Source organism: Aedes aegypti, chromosome 3 (assembly GCF_002204515.2).
Source record: "Aedes aegypti strain LVP_AGWG chromosome 3, AaegL5.0 Primary Assembly, whole genome shotgun sequence".
In the NCBI taxonomy this organism is placed as follows: domain Eukaryota; kingdom Metazoa; phylum Arthropoda; class Insecta; order Diptera; family Culicidae; genus Aedes; species Aedes aegypti.
Genome location: NC_035109.1, coordinates 261,084,999 through 261,105,187, shown reverse-complemented (window position 1 = coordinate 261,105,187; position 20,189 = coordinate 261,084,999). Strand labels below are relative to the sequence as shown.

The following is a 20,189-nucleotide window of genomic DNA, read 5'->3' as shown; positions in this document are numbered from 1 at the left end:
ATTTATAAACATTTAGAATGCATTGAATTGTTGATTAAACTCTGAAACTCTTAAACAAAAATTCATTTTTTTTCTTATAGAAATTTTGTGAGCAATATTTAAAATTATTTTTGAAGAAATTTCAGAGAAAATTCTTGTTTTGAATGTATGAAACTTTTTAAAAGCTTGCAATTTAAAACTGCATTTTATCTAAAATTCATTCAAAAAATGTAATAAAAATTATCAAAAAAATGAGTAAAAAAGTTTGTATTTTTTTAAAGAAAGTTAGGCGCGGATTTTTAAGCTGACCGGCACTTTTCTGAAAAGATTTGGGTCACTTCTAAAAACCAGACCAAAACCTGTGCGATTTTATCAGCTTTGAGTAAAAATAAAGAAAATCTCAGAAGAAACTCGGAGGGTTTCAGAGGAATGGCGCCAACACTTTAAACTGGTACTATTTCCCTTCAATAAAATTTTAGCTTTTATTGGTTGGAGAATTGCTAGGAACGAGCGTTTTGAAAATTGTAGATTCATCTTGACATTTTACGGGTATTCACAGTTTCGCCTAATAATCTGATCTAATAACTTTACTATGCAACGGAATTTCATGATAGTCAGTTCACTATTTTGAGATCATAAACGTCCTCAACATTTTTGATCCACGTAACACTGACGAAATTTCCATCGACCACACATTTAACGATCATTTCAAATTCTCTATGTTACAAATCTGACAACCAGAGGCGCGCGCATCGTTTTTCTTCGCGTTTGACGTTTTACACTACCGCCATCTGCCGGTCTTGTCGCACGAAACACCTTTTCGTGCAACATGCTCACCAGATGATGATGGTGTAAACTGGGCGATGGATTTGGAAGAAATCTCACATAATCTGAGATAACGCCCTAAAAGCCATTGGTAACCATGTGTGTAGCTCGTTGTTTCTGGGCAAATGAATGAATAAGCACCCAAACCAACACCACTGCCGTGTAGAGAATGATCCTTTCTTCACCATAAAGTTGTTAAACAACGTGTAAATCCATTCAAATGCTCAGAAACTATAAGCTACACACATGGTTACCAATGGCTTTTAGGGCGAGATCATAAGTTATGCGAGAAATTTGTTCTAAGTTTTACGTCTGTTTGTCTGTGGAAATATTATTGGCCTAATATAAGGTTCAATTACACCCCTGTGCGGCAAAATTCCGTATCCTTCAGACCACCATTAGTAAATCCTTAACACCTACACCCCAAACGCAGATCATAAACCTCCTCTAAAATGTAGTCGAGCACATTAACCTCCAAAAAGTATTGCTGTGTGCGTTATCAAATGCGGGAACACCAAACGCGGTAAGATTTTCTACAGGCAATCCGGTGATGTGTGTAATCGTTGCTAGGTGTCCTTTGATTGTTTTGTCTTACCGAATTTGAAGGACATTTATTGAATATTTGCACCTCAAACGCACACAGCAATACAAAGGGAGGGTTAACAAATTTAACCCAAAAACTAGTTGCAATTATCCCACTGAATAACAGCTTCACAGATTTTTGGTCCACCATTCGGAAACTAATGTAAAAGGCCTTCTACAAATTTCTGAAACAATATTCGTAAAATACTTTTTTGAAACGTTTTAAAGATTTTTCCCAATTATCAGATCAATTAACTCCACTGTGTTATTGAATTTTGACTAGTTCTGACAAACATGAGCGTCTGCGTGTCGACTTCGCCAAAAGCATACTTTTCAAACTACATCGTTGAAAGGTTTATATAATTTCATTTTACAATCAAATTCAATCAGTCTACCATGCGTCGAAGTTCAAGATTATTTGCTCTGCCATCCGACAGTATGGAAACATTCTCAAAAAATCCACGAAACATCTAAATATTATTGCAACGATTTAAGTCAAATTTCTTTGGTAACCCCAAGCGCCATCTACACTTTTACTAAGCACAACATCCTCAAAATGCTTCACAAAAACAGTTGATTAATTTTGGGCAGTATCGGATCAAATTACTCCACTGTGAGGGAGAATGACGAAAAAACTGAATATACATTTTTTCCGAAACCTAAGCAATAATACAGATTTTGTTGTTTTTATAGATATTTCCATTTGATTTTGCCGTAATGCGTGGTATGCACCTGGAACGCAAAGCGCTCAATTAAAATTTATCTTTACCACCCAAGTAATTTTGACAGCCGATCCACTTTTTTTTTACCGAAATGTCACTTTTACTCAGGGCTGCCGCATATGCCGCATGTATTACACAGATTTTTTTTTTTATTCTGACACAGATTTTTTTATATGGAACACAGATTTTCTAACATGGTAGATACAGATTTTCTATCAAATCATCTGGCAGCTCTGCACTAGCGACATAATTGGGTTGTTTAGTGATGAAAAATTCCCAGGTTTTTGTAGCTTGATCAAAAGAGCACATTTTTCTAAGTGTAACACGATTTTATTGCGATTTAATATCCTAATTTTGATATAGTAAATGATCAAATAAGATTTCATTCTGTCGACTCAATGACATTTCAATTTACATAATGACAGCTCGTCCCAAAGTAAAATTTACGGGGGGTGATTCAACGCGGTTTCTATACTAAATTCAAACGTGTTTTAAAAATAGTTCCAGGGCACGGAAATTTATGAAACTGTGGATTCTGGCTCAGTTTTAAGCGTAGTATCAGAATATGTAAAAAACAGGATACCCCTAAACAAGCCAATTGAGCGGCACATTTTTCCGTACGGAAATCATTCGTTGACCGTTTCTTGTCCTATCCTTTTGCACAGTATGATCAGCGTACCACCCAAGTAACATTGGTAGCTGAACAATAGTTTATTAATCTTAAGTAAGCTTAAGAGTGTTTTTTTTTCAACTCTTATTAAGCAAAAATGTTTGTGGGGCAGCCATAAATGTCTAAATTATATACGCGTAACGCTCTGCCACATAACATTTTTCCCATTTTTCATCCTAACTTCCAGAGGAGTTTTGATGAGGTTTTTTGAGAAGCTATATTCCTTCTATAGCCGCAGATTACTGCAGCAAATATTCGGCAAGTCTGTCAGATATTGGTCCTGGTTTCCACCAAAATTCATTATATATTGGTCTCAAAATTAAGCTCAAAGTCGCTTCTCAAGTTATGCTAGAATCTTCTCCAAAACTTCCGTCAGATTTTTTTACATTTTTCGTTGGAAATGTCTACAAAAATTCACCTGAATGATTAATGAATTATCGGCAAGGCATTCTTTTTTGTTAAAAAAACGAGTTCTATTATGTGAGGTAACACATGTTGTAATCCAAAGTCCAAAGTAGTCGGTTGAAAATCGTTGGTGCAGTACCATGGATTCAGTAGTTTCTACAATAAAATTCATTTCAGTGTACGATGCTGCGATCTGGAAAAAGTTTACTCTATGCGTGAAGCGTCGAAAATTTAACCCGGCAAGGTATAGGAAGTGAAATTTCAAATTCTTATATAAAATTAATTACAATAGCTATTTAAATTCTTTTCAAACATGTTGATAGACAATTAATGGGCTACATTATAGACACATTATTTTGATTTATATATTTTTTCCTCAATATTCTGCGGATTCTATAGCTTATCACAAATCTAACCCCGTACACTTAACATAATTTAATTAAATTTAGTTTTGAATTTTTTAGAAGCATTTAAAAATTGACTTCTCAGGGTGTCTACTCATTCACCGAAATGGAATTCCCTGATATTTCCAGGTTTTTCCAGGTTTTATAAAAATAATTCCAGGTTCAAGAAATACCCTAATTTTATATATCTAAAATGAAATTAACGACAAATTTTAGAGTGTTTTCGATTTAATAGCTATTTATACACTTCTCAACATTATGTAGAGCATGCTGAAACTATTCCAATATGAAGATGATATCAATATCAAAGCTAAGTTTTATTCAATTGAATCGTATTGGCCAATGATGATGCCTTTTATTCCGTTTGTAGGAGCTCTGTGGACTGAACGGAACTTTCAAGTGCATCAGTATGTGTCTTCTTGTTTTTTTTTAGTACAAATTATGTACCATTCATTTCCATCGGTCGTTTGGATAACTAAGACAGCTTCATGGGCGCAAAATTAAACTTTATTTGGATATGTGGCAATATTTTACAATAAATAATAAATTTACCGATGTATTAGCAAGTTATAATACAGTAAAAAAGCCAAATTCTTTAAAATATCTCAAATTGAATCGATCGTGTTAAGTAGATATTGTGTATTATTTTCACCACTGGACTGCCAAGTGCGGTCTCATGAGTGCGAAAGTGTAAATAAAAGTGCTGGGTTACATTGAATGCTGTTGGTGTCTTCAGAGCACTTATTCTTTGATTTACGAAGAATAAGTCCCCCGAGGACTTCTACCCGTTTTGATGCAATTGCGCACTTTTATTAGCGTTTCCGCACTTGTAAAAACTTCTGCGATAGTCCAGTTATGGAAGAAATGCGCAATATATAGTACACGCAAAAAAATTGTGCGGTAAAAACTACCATTTTAGGGGGTTAACTTAAGCGCTCGCACCGGCAATTTTCAGCAGACCAGAAATGCGCTTGATTTTACCATGTCTGTAGTCGGAATCAGATTGTTGTAAATTATTTCTGTCAAATGTACCAGTAATGCGGTGGGGTATACCGTAAACATAGTAAATTGGCCTGAATTTCCATGGTAGTTTTAAGAATGGGCGTAGTCAGCTAAAATAGTTATTTTTACCACAGAATTTTTTCCCGTGTATAAGTAAATAGGGTAGAAGTTCCTATTATCGCTATAGTATCAATTATAGCAATGGTAGAGAGAAAAAGTGATTTATGTTATTGTTTCACTAGAATATAGCGAATAATATTCGCAGGAATGATGAAAATATTTGTTTCTGATGAAAATTAGGCCTAAATATGAACATAAGAGTGGTTCAAAAAATCGTTTTTGCTCCACACTGCTCATTTGATTCAAGATCAAATTCTGAGTGTCCTCCCAAAATTTGAGCTCATTTTGAAGAAAACTGAAGCTGCATAAGCCCTTCAAAGTTTATATGGGAATTACTATGGGAAAAGCAAGCAATTCATTCAATCAGCGTCTCAGTAATTAGTTATTGATTTATAGCCAGTCACTAATTCTTCAACAGTGCTCATTCAACTTATGAACAGGCAACATTGCTGCATCTGGCGCGAAAGATAGCATGCACAAATCATGGCTACTATGTAAACTGCATATATCCAATTGTGCCTGCAGAACAGCCCAATTATTATGATCAAAGTTATACAACTCATACAAAAATCAATAACTAATTACTCAGTAGTCCGATATAAAAACGGTCTTCGACAAAATTGTAGCTGATTACCGTATCTCACAGTATCAACGTAGCTCTAATTACTGAGAGCACATGGGCAAACACTATGACCGATTGAATGAATTGCTTGCTTTTCCCATAGTAATTCATATAAGGTACCGTGGGGCAAGTGGGTAATGGATTTCGCATAGTTGGGATTCCTCAAATTCTAGAGACCTTAAATTAAAACAAAAGGGGTCGTGTATATTTTTTAGCTTGACTCAAACCAAATATAAGCAGTATACTGAAATCGATTTTTATGTAAAATTTAAGAAAAAAGCACAGAAAAAGTTTTTGAAAAACGTCTCTTTATTTTCACTTACCCTACAGGTGGGGCAAGTGAAAAGTTTATCGTTTTGAACAAAAAATTCAAAAACTAACAGTCACATTCATGATTTCTATTACCTTTAACTTCTATTAAGGCGTCCCAATGAACAATAACATAAGTTACATGTGAACAAAGAAAATGTTATTCTTGTTACTTGAATTTTCTTCTGCTCAGTTATGTTTGTTGAAATGATTCGACAACATTATAACTGAAACATTTCCAATGTTAGTTCTTACATCATGGGACAGCAATTGCATTTCTGCTCTGTAGAATTTCCACCGCTCGTTATTTGTTTTTAAGAAAATCGGATATGATGTCGGATAACTCTTCAAGAGAAATCAAACGGAATCGTTCAATAAAGTATTTAGAAACTTTTTTATGTCGATACACCTATACCCCATTTTTTATGTTTTAAACTTGCTTTACATAGACATTCCACAAGATTTCCGTGCGTTCTCTTAGATATGGACCTTTCAATCAACGTATTCCTTTTAATTGTCTGTCCGAAGTAAACATATTAATATCGTAATATTTGGCAACCTTATTTTTAGAGAAGTTTCATGATTTGGCCATGATAATAGCATTTAACGCTTTGAGTATAGTGTTTCTTGGATTATCAGCACGTTCTGATGTTCTATAATAATTGTGAACCTTTTATACTTATAGCTGCCTAAAGAGAAAACACAATTTCAATCTCTAATGAGAAACTTTTCACTTGCCCCACGTGATTAGAAAATTGACAGTATTTCAATTTAGTTATTTCTAGGTGTATGTCGAATTAATTCTAAAATTTTTTTTATTGCAGTTTAAAACTATCAGAGGGGACTACTTAAAAGTGGTACAGAAAATTATTTTCCGCAACTTTTTTCCACTGAAAATATTTAAATAAGATTGCACGCCGCCAATTTGTTACGGAGTGATAGTTGACAGGTTAACAATATTTCGCTCTATTATGCAATAAAGGCTGAAAAATCTCAGAAATCTCTTACCTATCGTAATATTCTCAATGGCCTCAAAGATTACGCATGAGTTTAAAACCGTAATTCACATATTCAGTAAAATATACCAATTATTTTCACTTACCCCATTTACCCACTTGCCCCGCAGTACCTTATAAACTTTGAATGGCTTGTGCAGTCTCAGTTTTCATCCGAATGAGCTCAAATTTTGGGAGGCACTCAGAATTTGATCTTGAATCGAATGAGCGGTGTGGAACAAAAACGTTTTTTTGAACCACTCTAATATATATCCATATAAATTAACACAAATAATTCGTAAAACTTTTAAATCATGGACCCATTTTTTTAATAGAAACACGGATTATTAAGCCCCTGGGTAGTCACATTCGACTGTATAACATTTAACTCTCGCATGATCTGGGATAACGCCCTAGAAGCCGCATTGGTGACCACATGTGTAGCTCGTTGTTTCTGAGCAAACGAATTATTAAGCATCCAAACCAACACTACTGGCAGGTATGGAATGATCCTTTCTTCAAAATATCGTTGTTAAATAACGTGAAACTCCAAATGCTTAGAAACAACGAGCTACACACATGGTTACCAATGGCTTTTAGGGCTAGATCATAAGTTATGCGAGAACTGTGGGAATATAAATAAATGATAAATTTTTGCATTTCATTCGAAAAAGTTCTAAATTAATCATGATTGTTCGAAATTTTGAATTTGAAGTTGTTTAAATTCCAGTTTACTTCTCGAAAATTGTATTTTCTGAAACTAAATATTTTCCAATAATTTTAAAAATTGTGCATGGTAAATAAGGCAGCGTCCATTTATTACGTAACGCGAAAATTGGAAATTTATGACCCCCCCCCCTCCGTAACGCTTTTTGTATGAAAATTTTAAAATTTTTGTATGAGCCGTAACGCTTGAGTCTACCCCCCCCCCCTCCCCCTAGAGCGTTACGTAATTTGTGGATGCCGCCTAAGTTTCTTGAATATATATAATTTAGAAACCTCTTCCCAGAAAAAAAATAGATTAAAAAGTAATCAAAAAGAGACCGAAAAGAGACAAAACAGTAATCAAAAAACGAAACAAGAACCAGAACTAAATAGTTTGATCAGACCAGACATTTCTCTGAAAATATTGTTAAAACTATTTTTTCCAATTTTTTTTGTGACATTACGACAACATACAAGCACATCTGGTATATGCCAGTAAAGTACAAACATTTTTAGGAGTTTTATCCATGGAAATTTAAATGGAATTTCAAAGAAAGCTAACAAATTGTTCAGAAAATTCGTGACGCATTCCTAAAGCAAATTTTCGTGCATCTTTTGTTACAGTTACTTATGTCATTTCTTAGGTCACCATTGAAGAAAGAGGATTTTCAGGAAGACTAACTCTTGAAGAACTTTTAGAAGATTTCCAAGATTTTTACTAAGATAGTAAAAAAAATCAAAATATCTCGCAGGATATTACAAAGGATCTCCTGGAACACAGGACGAAATTACTAGAAAATTGTGTAGGAACAATCATTCCTACAATCGAAGGATTTCATAGAAAAAAATCGTCGTGGTATTAAATTGTGCGGAACCCTTAAATGAACTTTTCAATATTCCATGGGGATTTTTTGAGGATTTCATTGAAAAATGTTTGGATGAACTCCAGTAATCCTTGGATGATATGCTGTAGAAATTCCTAGCAAAAAAATCTAAAGAAACTTAATAATGAAACACAGGTCAAATTGAGGGAATTATTTGAAATTTTCTTAATATATTCACTCGAGGAGCTTTTGGATTTATTCTTTGGAATAACCATAGATGAAATGGCGTTGAAATTCTTGTCGGGTTTTCTTGGGAGAAATTCTGTGGGAAACTCGGTTGAATAGCTAGTGAAAAATATCTGGAGGAAGTCCCAGGATAGTCTTTGTTCAAAGTACTCCCTGAGAAAATTACTAGAGGTTGTAACGTTGACATGTTCAAGGATTTCCTGAAGCAAATTATAGAGGAACTCCTGTAAGCATCCTATTTAAAAATGCTAAAGGAATTTCTTGAAGAATTCTCGATAAAATCTCTGGAGAAACCGCATGGATATTTCCAGAAGCTGTTCTCGAGAAATACTATCAAAAATAGAAACTTTTTAGAGACTTGCATAAAAATGGTATCTAAAAAGAATCCTGCTACCAGCCTCAGATATGTTAATACTTTACCGAATAAATTTAGACCATGTTTTGATAAGCTGATGAAATTTCATACTCGAATGAATCCTCACTGAACAGCTCATATAGTATTTTGAGCGCGGCGCAGCCGAATTTTTTTCGAATGAAGAGTTTTCTGGCTCTGAGTTATGACGCAAAAATACTTTGTCGTGAAAATATTCTCATGAATTATTGCCTTAACATAATTTCCATGATTGTGATCGAAATTCCCTGAGAATTCCAGGTTTTTTCCAGGTTGAATAAAATTCCCTGATAATTCCAGGTTTTCCAGGTTTTTCCAGGTAGTAGACACCCTGCTTCTTATGCTGCCATGTAAAGAAATCGAAGCTTCACGCATAGGGTCAACTGTGGTAATTGCCTCCGTCATCGCGAATTAGAGCTAATAGATTTTACCCAAGTAACCACAAGCATTATAACATTGCACGTATTCTACTGCATATCAACAACATTGATGCAACATTGCTTTTATTCAACAAATGGCAAGAGCTGTCAAGCAATAAAGCATTTACCCTACATTACAAATGTATCAATGCACTAACATCACTTTATAAATTGTACTGGTGCATTAATATTACTTTATAAGTTGCTTCATTGCTTCATCGTCCTTCTTGCATTAATTTAACTGTAAAAGTGCCCTTTTCCACTTTTAAACTACTTTAATGGTAGGCTTACGGCAATGCAGCTGCATTATATATGCAATGATATAATGCTCCATGGTTACTTGGGTAATTAGTTGAAAACAAAAGCGAAATATTAATGATTGAATGATTTAACCTTTTTTTCAATCATTCACCTCGAGATGGCTGCCCGAAAACGATCATAGTGGAGAGACAAAAACATTCAAGCAGTGTGTGAACCGTCGGCAGCACAACGCCTGATGGTATTGATGCTGCTGTTGCTTTGTGTTTTGGTTGACTGGCAGAATCGATGAACTGTGGTAAATAATGGTCACAGTTCCCAAGCCTGATCCCAACATGCCCTTCGCTTCCGCATGCTGCTTTTATATACCAAATTGCTTTTTCGTGTAGTTATGATGCGCGTGCTCTGAAAACATTTTTGTCCATGGATGTGTGGTATATGTTACACAATGAGAAACATTCATCTAGTGTGTTTATGTTATAACATGACACCTCCGCTTGATGATACGCGAATGAACTCGCATTCATCGGTCGTGTGATGCTCACTTCATTCGTGGTGGCCGTCGTCAACCAACGAGCAGTAGGCCATGAATCTGCCTCTTTCCCTCATCGGACGGCTTGCACGATGGACGCACAACAGTATGTCTCCGGGCAACTTATTGGGTGATATGAATAAAAAACGTTGAACTTTACTACATGTAGCATCTACTCAAAAACCAAATCCACAAAGTTTACGACACTTTTGGTATGAATAAAAAACTTTTCGAACATGTAGTACTCACCAGAGTGGATCTAGATAAGAGTGGCGTCAATGTCAAAATTGGAACAGCGGCGAACTGTCATTTCCATACAAATCCGCGTTCCAATCGAGCAGGAGACCTGTCAAAACTGGAACATGACGTCACTCTTGTTTACAGGCACTCTAGTACTCACTACTTTCGAACATGAGCAGTGACTGAAGTTGCACGTTAAGAAATTTCCATTCAGAGTGCAGAGTGATTCTGCACGTAAAGAACAATATATTTAGAGTGACGCTTAAAATTAATACAATCATGCATATGAACCCAGGTAACCAGTAAGCACTGTTATAAGCGGCAAATGCGCTGTTCAACGGCATTTCAGTGCCAACTGGCAGCATATAACATTTTTAAATGCTTTTAGGCATTGTAATCCACAAGCCCTGAAATTAGCTGTATACGGGTATATAACGCTATGTTACAGGGCTTGTAAACCCTCCTAAGTAACCACTAAGCCGTATAAAACGGCTCCAAGTTGGTTCTATAGTCGACTTAAAGGCTTGGCTATCAGAGCTTATTGGAACTATATCGCAATTAAGAGCTGCTATAGAGCCACTTTTGGCGAATTATTCGGCTGATAAACGGCCTACTCGTTCCAAGTCTCTGAAGTGAGGAGTGTCAAAATTTTATAGCACATGGATTGAAGAAAAAGGAAAAAAATGTTTGTTTATTTTCCGTCCTTTTCTACCTTTTTATGTTCCTAATCAGAGTTGTTTTTTTTGTTACGTGATCCAGGTTCGAACTTATGTTTCCGAGGCTTCTATTACATGATTTTCCCTAGATTTTCCAACTGCTCCACCTATGCATTGATGGTTTAGTTCGCCCAGGATAGTATTTAAAGCATAAGATATTACCCAGATATCCAGTTAGCCCCGGTAAGGATGCTAGCAAACTCATGGAAGAGGCCACGGACTACATTGCAGTATATAATGGTGGAAGTGAAATCCCTTAACAACTAATCCTTCTTTTCAATGAGATGATCTCGCGGAATAACGCCAAAAAATATTTCATGATTCATTTTTTTATTTTCTCTCGCTGTTCTTGCTATGGTTTGGAATGAGAAAGTTCTTTATCAGGAATGTTGCAAATCGGAAGCATTTAAATCCTTATTGTTTCCACTACTCATGAATTTCTGGACATCTTCTGCAATCATTCTGCTGTTCAGAATGCATTTTACCAAATTTGATCATCGAATCTAAATTTGTTTTGATTGAAATCTGTTTCGGCTTTGTTGTCATAACTGTCATGTCACCAAGCCGTTTATAAACATTCACAGACCTTGTGTACTGCTAATAGGCACAGGGTTTACAAGCCCTGTAACATAGCGTTATATACCCGTTGTTGCTTGAGCTGTGTAAGGAAACTCGATTCCGTGATTTTAATCCCGTATTTATTCTTCGGAGATTAAAATTCTCCTGTAATTAATTCAATTATAAGTATTGCTTAGTTGTACAAATTTTATGTTACTTACGTTTGTAAGATTCCTGTAGCTATCTACGGGTTTGGATCTATTTCAATTTATGTGCTTCCAATTTCAATTCAATGGCTACAGTAAATAGTCGATATTAGGTTATAAGTATTCAAGTAATAGATTAATAAACTCAGTACCGTTTTAAGCGTTATCAGCACTATTAGATACACGTATTGGCCGTACAAATCTACGATCAAGGCTAACCTAAAATCAGACAATAGTGACTCGTGTTTAAGGTTTATACGAATTGGAATATCTCACCTATCCGTTATTCTAGTTTCTACAAATTTACTGGGATTAACTGATGGATAGCGAGTTCAAATTTACTATTAATTCACAATTATTAGCGATTTCAATAAATTCAATCCAGAGCACATCACGCATGCTATTGCTATGACATCTACACTCCTCTTGTCTCGTATCGATATGACAGGCTCCCACTCAGCTGTCAACGATCGCAGCAACCTTTACATCTTCGGGCAAAGTAATCGATTACGGGTCTGCGGTTAACGAGTTGTTGGACTGTGTGAGTTCTCGCGTAGGGTGTACGCAACACTCCCCCCCAGTACTTGGGCGTTGGTCCATGCTACTCATGTTTGTACGTATGTCCAACACTGCTAGTTTGGTCGCAGGCCTCTCATAAACTCCACCTGCGGTCTGAATTACGGCCGACCGAACTTGTCCATCTAATGAGGTTTTCACGGATATTACTCGTCCTTTTGGCCAACAATTTCTCGGAAAAGTAGAATCCACAATTACAACAATGTCTCCAACAGCAATTGGCTTACTTGGGCTGTACCACTTCGAACGACGAGCAATTTCTGGAGTATAGTCGTGTACCCATCGCTTCCAGAAGTAGTTGGCAAGTATTTCGGATGTTTTCCAGGACTGTCTCATCACCGTCGCGCAGTCTTGATACGGTACGAGTGGCTTCGAGCCATTAGAAGAGCCGACCAGAAAGTGATTAGGCGTTAATGCTGAAGACGACTCATCGTCGACAGGAACATGTGTCAGAGGTCTACTGTTCACAATGTTTTCTACTTTAATCATCATGTTTCTTAATACTTCGTCAGTCGGTGAACGTTTTGGTTTAATCTCCATCAATATCTTTTTAATGATTTGTATCATGCGCTCCCAGGCTCCTCCCATATGAGGACACACAGGCGGATTAAATTTCCACGATGTGGAAGGCGTTGTGAACTCTGAGATTAATTTTGAACTATCGACAAGAGCCAAGGCATCTTTGAGCTCCTTCGATGCGCCAACGAAATTCGTACCTCGATCGCTGATTATTTGTATCGGAGTTCCTCGTCTGGCAAAACAGTTTTGGAGAGCCATAATACATGAATCCGTGGATAGACTGTGAGCAATTTCAATGATGATTGCCCTGGTAGTTAAACAGGTCACCAGCACTCCCCAGCGTTTCTCCAACCGTCTGCCAACAACCACTTGATACGGTCCGAAATAGTCCACGCCTGAGTACGAGAAGGGTCGAACGTACGCCGCCAATCGTTCCTTTGGTAAATTTGCCATCATAGGAGGGCATGGCTTGGCTAGACGGATCTTACAACGCTGACACTCTCGACGAACTCTATTGCATTCAACGCGTAGTTTTGGTATGTAAAACTTCTTTCGAGCTTCATTGACGAATGTCTCATTGCATTGATGATGATATTTTTCATGTATATCTTGCAGTACTAACTTAGTTAGAGGATGACTACGAGGCAATACGATGGGAAATTGCGTATTCTCACCGGCGAAATCAGACACATCAATCCGACTGTGTATACGCATTACCCCAACGGTGTCAAGAGATGGACTTAATTTATACAACGCGCTTGTTTTCGGCAAAGCTGGTTTCTTCTGATCTTCTGATAATACTGCTATTTCGTGGCCATAACATTCCTTTTGAGTGCGTTTGTAGAGGTATGTCTCAGCCGCTTGTAATTCTTCGGTGGTTAGTGGTCCTAGCAGAGCTGGTTCAGCGTTCCTTTTGTGCTTGATATTTGCGGAGAATCGTAGAACCAAAGCTGAGATTCTACGGAGATGGATCCAACTGGAATAGTCCTCGGCTCTCAGGATATCACCACCTTCTTGAATGCTATGATGCAATAAATGCGTTCTTATCTCTTCCACGGTTTCTTGATTAAATGACGTAATTGGCCAGTCTTCTTTTGGCTTCGACAAGAACGGAGGTCCGGAAAACCATCGTGAACTCGCATCGAATCTAATTTGATCGTTCCATTTTGTTGCTTCATCGGCAACGTTGAATTTCCCAGACAACCACTGCCATTCAGACAGGTCTGTTTCATCCAATATTTCGCCAACTCGAAATGCGACGAACTGCGAATACTTTCGGTGGTCTGACTTTAGCCAGCACATAACGTCACGGGCATCAGTCCAAAAGTATCGCCGCGAGATCTTAATGGAGTGACCAAGTTCGATGCTTTTCGCTAGTCTTGAACCAATTACCGCTGCCTGGAGCTCAAGTCGGGGAATTGACACAAATTTGAGGGGTGCCACTCGACTTTTTGCACCTACTAGCGAGCAAGAGATTTGTTCACCTTCAGTGAATCGAAAATAGCAAACCGCGGCATATCCTAATTCGCTGGCATCTGCAAACGTATGTAGTTCCACAGTTCGTTGTGTCCCTTTCGAAGCCGACAAGTGATAACATCGAGGAATTCGAATAGACTCGGCCTCAGGAAGTAGCAGCAGCCAGTTGTTCCATTTTTCCACCTGTCTCTCGCCGATTTCATCGTCCCACGAAACGCCTTCCCGCCAGATTTCTTGAAAGAGTAGCTTCAACAGTACCATATAGTTCGATAACAGTCCAAGAGGGTCATACACTGACATCATCACACGCAAAATGTCACGTTTCGTAGGATGCTTCTGGCCAGTAAGCAGTTGCTGATTTCGCTCCGTCGATAGTTTGTAGCGAAACGTGTCCGTCTCGGTGTCCCACCACAAACCCAAAACCTTTTCTAATACAGTATCGTTGTTTCCATCAATGCTTTTCTCCGTCATTTCCGTACTGCCTAGTGCCTGAATGACGAGCCTTGAGTTTGAGATCCAATTTCTCATTGTAAATCCCCCTTGCTGGTGTATGTGGTGAACATTCTTGGCGAGTTGTATAGCCTCCTCTTCAGTGTCCACGCTCGCTAGCATGTCGTCAACATAATGGCCTTTCTCAATAACCTCTACTGCTTCTGGATATTCTGTTCTGAACCTTGCGGCGTTTTCTCTAACGATAAATTGAGCGCAGCTCGGTGAGCATTTGGCGCCAAAGGTCATGACCGTCACAACATACTCTCCGACCGTTCCATCTGCCTCACACCACAGAATTCGCTGGCACTGTTGATCATCTTCATTCATTTGAACGCGAAGAAACATCTCCGCGATATCCCCTGATATAGCTATTCGTTTTTCACGAAATCTGTATAACACGAAGGGCAACGGTGTTAACTGATCTGGGCCCTTCATTAAAACAGAGTTAAGAGAGGTTTCCCTTATGGTCGCAGCCGCATCCCAAACAATTCTGATTTTGTTCGGTTTATTGGGATTATACACGGGAAACATTGGTAAATACCAAATGCGGTCCATAGGTTTCCTTAATTCTTCCGGGGAAAGTTTTCGAACGTAGCCTTTCAACACGTATTCCTCCATCTTTGCTTTCAACGTTTCACTCAGTTTAGGATCCCGTTGCATTCTTTTCATCAAGCAGTTGTGGCGTCGTAGTGCCATAGACTTGTTGTCGGGAAGTCTGATGTTGTCATACTTCCATAGCAATCCGGTACAGTATCTACCATTTTCGAATTTTGTCACTGAACGCATTTTCTCAGCAGCATATTCGTCTTCTTTTGATAGTAGCAGCCTTTCAGGCTTAGATACGCCAAGGCCTTCTAGCGCGAAATAATCTTTAACTACGGAATTGAGTTCCACATCCGCTTCTGTGATGTGATGACACACGTGAAAGCTATGCGGAATAGTTGTGGATGTTGCTTGGCCACCTGCGGAACACGTTCCAAATACCATCCATCCTAATCTCGTCCTGGCTGCTATGGGATCGTGTTCCTCTCCTTCTCGACTTTCCATGGGATTTACAATTCGAGCGTTGTTCATACCAATCAAAATTCGTGGTTGAACGTTTGAGTACGAATCTATTGGCAATCCTCGTAGATGATCATGTTTCTTCGACAGCTCTTCAAACGATAACGTCTGACTGGGTAGCTTCAGCTCTTTAACTGTATAAACTTCACTGAGCCGGTGTGTCCTCTCTTCGTCGAATGACCCGGAAATATCCAAAGCAACTATTGTTGCAGAATCTTCATAGCGACAAGCGTCGCCAGTCCATCGAAGGCATAATGGATGGCTTTGTCCTTTTAGTTGCAATTTCGAAGCAAGACTCTCTTCCAGCAGCGTTACCGATGATCCGAGATCTAAGAAAGCGTAAGTTCGAATCTTTACATCTTGATTACGGAGTGTGACTGGGATGTACTGAAACAGTACGGTTTTGTTGTCACCGCGATGTGTATTGCAAGTATGTCTAGCATCATTCTGGTTGCCTATAGTGTTGCTAGCTTCAGGACTACTCACGGCCGAGATTGCACTAGTCGTTGCTGGTCGTTTATCTTTAGAGTCATTATGCAGCAGTCTGTGATGCTTGAAAGTGCATCCATGTTTACCACACACCTTAGTAACTCTACATGGTCCCTGGTGTTTTGCGAGACAGCAACGACACAGTTTGTACTCTCTGAGTAAATTCCATCGGGAAGGATGATCCAGTATCAGGAAATGCTTACATTCTTCAACGTTTTCGCATGCTCCTTGACAGATGATGCATTTACTCGAACTGGCGATCGTATTTGCTTCGTAGTTGCTTGGTTTTATTACGGTCTCACTATGCGCGTTTAAGAATGCGTCATCCTTCCGTACTCGTCGTGATTTCTCAGGTTCCACTTGAATTTGTGGTATGGTAACCGTGCTGGCTGCTTCAGCGAGCGTGTAAAGCCACGTGCTGAACTCCGTTAGAGTAACGCGGAACAATCCCTGACGATGAGTCGCCCAATTCAACCGGATCATAGGAGGAAGGCGATCTACAAGGCTTTGTAGAAGAGAGATATTGCACAAATGTTCATCCAGATTGCAGTTTTGAACAGTCGCTACCATATTCCTCACGGCTATAGCAAAATCAATCAATGTGCTCAATCTGTCGGATTTTGGTGCGGGTAGAGCATGAATTTTCTGAATGAGAGAATGAACAATGATTTCCGGTCGACCAAAGAGCATTTTGAGGGTGGCCATTACGCTTTCGAGGTTTGCTGGATGCAGGAGCTGACAACGTACTGCTTCGAGAGCCTTCCCTTTCAAGCATTTCTGCAACCGCATCATGTTTTCTTCCGGAGTGTACCCACATATACGAGTTGAACTCTCAAAGGTACCAAAAAATAGTGGCCATTGTTCCGGGTCGCCGTTATACTCTGGCAGGTCCTTAGACACGGCTTGACGAGCAGCGATTTGACTCCTGTTGAGCACCACAGACTCATTTCCGACTCCTGACGCTTGCAATGGAATAGCGTGTGGGAAATCTTGGTTCGGGCGGTTGTGTACCGGTGAAGGCTGGGTAGCGAAACAAATGTCGCCGCGCAATGGTCTATGCGAGCATCCAGGATTCTGCACCGGAGAAGAGTGGTACTGCGGGTTCGGAAGTATTGAAGTGGGTGGTACGCCTACAGTTGTCATCCGTGGTTGATGAGCCGAAAATAAATGACACTGCGCTGCCGAATTCGTCGTGTTCTCATGATAAGGAACTGACGAAATATTGTTTGTTGCCGAAACGGGATTACGATCCATTAGTAACTGATACCGTTCCACAAGATGCTTCATTTCGAGTGCTTGCTCTTCTTCTAGGAAGCGAAGGCGCAGTTCGGCGGGTAGCTGCGATACAAGACTCTGGCGAGCGGCTTCTGCTGATACCGAAGTAGAAGATGTAGGGTGTACTGGTTGGGCATAGGGAATTGATGTAGCATATGCAGGTATTGTCGACGGGGCAGTTGTGATTACCGGGTCCGTCAACGGTATCGATATATAGCTTGTATAAGTACGCGTTGAATCGTATACACTATTTGAAGACGACGGCTGCAAAAGAGGTTGATGCATTGTTAGAGCACTGATCGGTGCCGAGTAGTGTACACTTGATTCTCCTGATGTGTTTTGGGTCACTGACGTTACTGCTGGCAGCATTCCAGTGACGGTTGGTGGTGTAACATGGCTTGTTGGCGGGGCTAAGGGCGTGGTTCCGACTGGACGAGAGATTCTGGCGTCATGGCATCTTTGGCAGCTCCAGTCGTAATCCGCAATAGCTTCAGTAACGCCTACACAAGCAAAATGGTACCACCTATGGCACTCGTCACAGCTAACCATTTGGCTGGTGTCTGGTTGCCCACACATCAGGCAGCTCTGCTCCAAGCTGCTCTCATCGTGTCCTTGAGATGATCGCTGCATTGTGGATCCAGTTCACCCGCAAACGAGAATTTTAAAGTGTTGCTTGAGCTGTGTAAGGAAACTCGATTCCGTGATTTTAATCCCGTATTTATTCTTCGGAGATTAAAATTCTCCTGTAATTAATTCAATTATAAGTATTGCTTAGTTGTACAAATTTTATGTTACTTACGTTTGTAAGATTCCTGTAGCTATCTACGGGTTTGGATCTATTTCAATTTATGTGCTTCCAATTTCAATTCAATGGCTACAGTAAATAGTCGATATTAGGTTATAAGTATTCAAGTAATAGATTAATAAACTCAGTACCGTTTTAAGCGTTATCAGCACTATTAGATACACGTATTGGCCGTACAAATCTACGATCAAGGCTAACCTAAAATCAGACAATAGTGACTCGTGTTTAAGGTTTATACGAATTGGAATATCTCACCTATCCGTTATTCTAGTTTCTACAAATTTACTGGGATTAACTGATGGATAGCGAGTTCAAATTTACTATTAATTCACAATTATTAGCGATTTCAATAAATTCAATCCAGAGCACATCACGCATGCTATTGCTATGACATCTACACTCCTCTTGTCTCGTATCGATATGACAGGCTCCCACTCAGCTGTCAACGATCGCAGCAACCTTTACATCTTCGGGCAAAGTAATCGATTACGGGTCTGCGGTTAACGAGTTGTTGGACTGTGTGAGTTCTCGCGTAGGGTGTACGCAACACCCGTATACAGCTAATTTCAGGGCTTGTGGATTACAATGCCTAAAAGCATTTAAAAATGTTATATGCTGCCAGTTGGCACTGAAATGCCGTTGAACAGCCCATTTACCGCTTATAACAGTGCTTACTGGTTACCTGGGCTGTGCCTATTAGCAGTACACAAGGGCTGTGAATGCTTATAAACGGCTTGGTGACATGACAGTTATGACAACAAAGCCGAAACAGATTTCAATCAAAACAAATTTAGATTCGATGATCAAATTTGGTTAAAATGCATTCTGAACAGCAGAATGATTGCAGAAGATGTCCAGAAATTCATGAGTAGTGGAAACAATAAGGATTTAAATGCTTCCGATTTGCAACATTCCTCATAAAGAACTTTCTCATTCCAAACCATAGCAAGAACAGCGAGAGAAAATAAAAAAAATGAATCATGAAATAGTTTTTGGCGTTATTCCGCGAGATCATCTCATTGAAAAGAAGGATTAGTTGTTAAGGGATTTCACTTCCACCATTATATACTGCAATGTAGTCCGTGGCCTCTTCCATGAGTTTGCTAGCATCCTTACCGGGGCTAACTGGATATCTGGGTAATATCTTATGCTTTAAATAGTATCCTGGGCGAACTAAACCATCAATGCATAGGTGGAGCAGTTGGAAAATCTAGGGAAAATCATGTAATAGGAGCCTCGGAAACATAAGTTCGAACCTGGATCACGTAACAAAAAAAACAACTCTGATTAGGAACATAAAAAGGTAGAAAAGGACGGAAAATAAACAAACATTTTTTTCCTTTTTCTTCAATCCATGTGCTATAAAATTTTGACACTCCTCACTTCAGAGACTTGGAACGAGTAGGCCGTTTATCAGCCGAATAATTCGCCAAAAGTGGCTCTATAGCAGCTCTTAATTGCGATATAGTTCCAATAAGCTCTGATAGCCAAGCCTTTAAGTCGACTATAGAACCAACTTGGAGCCGTTTTATACGGCTTAGTGGTTACTTGGGAAAGAATCTATTCGATTACGCGACAATTTGCACAAAATCATGATGGTGCTGTAATTTGACAAGATTTGTAGTGTAATTTTGCGATTAGTCTGGAATTCTCTTTATGTTTATGATATTATGATGATGGTACCTCAAAGAATTTTCTTAGTGGTTTTCGGTCTTCGCCACGCCAGTGATTGATGATTTTTTTTAATATTAGCTTAACATCTATG

The 20,189-nt window shown here is 38.8% G+C and overlaps 2 long non-coding RNA genes across 2 annotated transcripts; both read right to left on the bottom strand.

The window, feature by feature from the left end:
- Positions 1 to 11,678: 11,678 nt before the first annotated feature.
- On the bottom strand, positions 11,679 to 12,356 carry LOC110679857. The gene is made up of 2 exons (XR_002502758.1): positions 11,883 to 12,356; positions 11,679 to 11,820 (listed from the first exon to the last, which is right to left on the bottom strand). It is a non-coding gene; the product is annotated as an uncharacterized LOC110679857 (long non-coding RNA).
- Positions 12,357 to 18,351: 5,995 nt separating this feature from the next.
- On the bottom strand, positions 18,352 to 18,972 carry LOC110679856. Its single transcript, XR_002502757.1, has 2 exons — positions 18,556 to 18,972; positions 18,352 to 18,493 (listed from the first exon to the last, which is right to left on the bottom strand). It is a non-coding gene; the product is annotated as an uncharacterized LOC110679856 (long non-coding RNA).
- Between the last annotated feature and the right edge of the window lie 1,217 nt (positions 18,973 to 20,189).